Source organism: Phytophthora infestans, genomic scaffold, assembly GCF_000142945.1.
Source record: "Phytophthora infestans T30-4 supercont1.58 genomic scaffold, whole genome shotgun sequence".
NCBI classification, from domain to species: domain Eukaryota; phylum Oomycota; class Peronosporomycetes; order Peronosporales; family Peronosporaceae; genus Phytophthora; species Phytophthora infestans.
In genome coordinates, this window is record NW_003303701.1 from 132,624 (window position 1) to 135,945 (window position 3,322).

Genomic DNA, 3,322 nt, shown 5'->3' on the forward strand with positions numbered 1-3,322 from the left:
AGTGAAGGAGAGTATGAAGAGAAGGCCGAGACGCTGAGCTCGGAGAAACCGAAGACTACCGCCGAGCTACTTGGCGAGGTGGAAGAGTTGACGCTGCAGGTGGGACGCATGGGAGCCCCACGTCCTGTCGAGCGCAATTTATCGCCGAGCTCGACGAAGGTGCGGACGATGAAGAAGATGAAGAAGACCATGGTGTTGCTCAAGAGGACCGTCCGCCCCTTATTCCAAAAGCGACGAGGAACGCCGATACGCCGAGCGCCAATAAAGTGTTGGCTCGACTCGGCGAGGAGATGAGAACGAGATCGGAATGGATGATGATGTTCGCGCCTGTGGCGATGGCGCAGGCGAAGTGGCCGATGTTGGGTCCCGAGTTAACTCAGCCGGTGCGTGCAGCCAACATCAATCAGTTGGTGGAAGAAACTGTGTTGCTGTTGAAGGCGATGGGCTATCGGTGCAACAGCCGACCAAACAGCCTCATTCTGTCCGACTAGAGTCTGACCCGTGGCGGAGCCGAGCTCTGGCAATGGAAGAAGAAGCTCAGAGTGGCGTTTGGATTGGAGAAGGCCCCTGGCGGAACGAAGAAGGTGTACAGCCGAGTAGCCGAGTTCAAACCACTCGGCGAGGACCCGAGCAAGATTCCTTTGCCAAAAACCCCGGAGACGAAGAGACGTGAAGTGTTCCGCGCTACGCAAGGGACTCCGTACTTCGAAGACTCTCACATGCTGACTCCATTAAAGCTAAACCCGACTCAGCGAGCGCCGAGTCGTGGGCAGCGAAATGTAGGTCGTTATCGTGAATTGTATGACGCTGCAGATGAGGCTGAGGCTTACGAGGAGGATGAAGAAGACGGCGATGCCTTCGACGTGAGAGGTAACCGAGAAGAAACCGTGAAGGACTACATTCGAAACTTGAGCTTTGACGCGGCTGAAGAGGACTCGACGCAGTACCTAGAAGTCCGAACCCACGCCTCGCTCGACAAAATCGCCGAGTTCGAAGGAAAGCGCTACCGCTCTAACGCGTCGCTCCAGTGGCTCAAGCGGTTCATCTACGAGATGAAGAGCACCAGGATGCCCCAAAGTGCATGGTGCGAGCCTTTCTCGCTATGCTTGGGACGCGCGGCGAAGAGTTGGTACAGGCAGCTGCCGAAGAAGACTCAGCGACGTTGGAAACTACTCAGCGAGGCGTTCCTGGATTATTACTGCTCACAGTTCGACCAATCCGCCCGCACTCGTTACTACTCGGCGAGACGTAAAGTCAACGAACCGATCTGCGACTTCCTGATCCGACTCAACGGGTACGCTCGGACAGCCAAGATCCAGTACGAGAAGGGTGGCGCCGACGCAGCTGACCATGTCGAACACTTCTTGCTGCATTGTGGTGATGACGATGTGATGGATTTAATGTACCCCTTGCAGTTGGAAGACATCAGTAAGGTGGAACAGATAATCAATCGTCGGATCCTCGGCGAGAAGCGTAAGAAGCAACGCGACCGACTCGTGACCGCACGAAGCCGAGATGACAAGCGGAAGGATCAGAGCCGCCGAGATGAGAAGCGCAGTCGCAAGGAAGAAAACCGCGACCGCCGAGTCACTGTCGTTGACGCTGACTCCGACGGAGAGGAACTCATCGATCAGAACCCGCCGAGTCCGTACAACTCCGAAGACGAATGGGATGATGAGTACCAGTCCGGAGGACACGACTCAGCGGAAGACGACGACTACATTGACGTCGGCGTTTCCAATGATAAGGGAAATACACCGGACCGCCGAGAGAACTCGGCGGGAGACCAGAAAGGCTCGAACCGAAGCTGGGGAAACTCAGCGAACCGACCTCCGCGACCGTACAACCAACGAGAACAGTCGAATCGTGGAGATGGATCACGCGACAACACCCAACGAGGACCTTGTGCAGCTTGTGGAAGAATGGGGCACTCGGCTCACTATTGTCGACGACGCTGCAAATTCTGCAGACAAGTCCATGAAGGCGGCCAGTGTGAGCTGTTCCGTCAATATGAGAAGCTGGCTGCGTTCGTGAAGAACTCTGTCGACAAGTCGCAAGTGCCAGAAGACCTGCAAAACCTTTACGCGCCGAGTGATTTAAACTCGGCGGCCCGCCAACACTGACTGGGTTGGAATATGCCGGGCTGCCACAGTCAGCTGAACCTGCAGTTGAGGCGAACTTCTTGTTTGCCTTCGTAGGCGAAGCAGGACGGCCCGAGGGAAGAAGCGGGGGTGGCAATCGGATGTGTGAAATCGACGGAATTGAACGTGAGCTCGGTGAGTTAGATGATAACAACCGAGCGATTGCAAGTGTAACTCGGCAGTCAGACCAGGCTGTGCATCGTACCAGGATAATGAAGCTGCTTCCGGGAGAGCGGCTGGGATGGTGGTCAGCACAGACGTTTGATCGCCGAGTTAGAATGAGAGCCCTCGTATTGGGTGCAGTGAACGACCGAAGGACCAAGATATTATTGGATACCGGAGCAAATGTCTCGGCGATCAGTGAGTACTTCGCGAGGAAACTGCGTCTCAAGAGAGTGGCCAGCCGAGATAAGCGAATTGACATACAAGGAATAAGTAAAGACAGGATGGTGACAACGTCAAGAGCAGTGGTGAAGGTGACACTCGGCTGGGAAGTGGCATACGAGTTTGAAGTATGGATAATGCCTCATCATGCCGGAGTCGATTTGATTCTCGGCACCGACTTTATGATCCCAGCTGGAATACGTCTGGATCTGTACAACTCGGCGGTCAAGCTACCCGATGAGATGGTGATACCACTCATCCGGTCAAGTAATGCACCGACCAAGACCGAGTTCGGACCAAATGTACCATGCGGGCCACCAGACGGGTTGACGATCGAAAGTCGAATGACCGCTGAGTTCAAATTACCCAGGCGACAACCCAGTGAGTCGACGCATGACCTATGGGTGCGACGGACGAAGGGTTGGATTCCAACGGTTGTTTTTAATCGCCGAGGAAGACCAACCCATGTCCTGATTACGAACGTACGACAGACGTCAGTCTGGTGCCCACCTCACTTTTATGTGATAAAATGGCAACCACACGGAGTGCTGGCCAACGAGGGATATGTCCGCGTGAACTCGGCGAAGTACCGTGACTGGCAGATATTGGCCTTTGAGTCGGCGATGGATAAAGATTTGCTGCAGAAAGAACAACGACTGTACGACAACCTGGCTGTCACACCAGCCGCCAGCTGTGGAAAGACGAAAATACCCAACTCCGACGGCGGTGGAAAGACGATCTCCCAGTGGAGAGTGGACCAGAGTTAACATGCGGCGAAACGCTGGAAGAAAGGGATC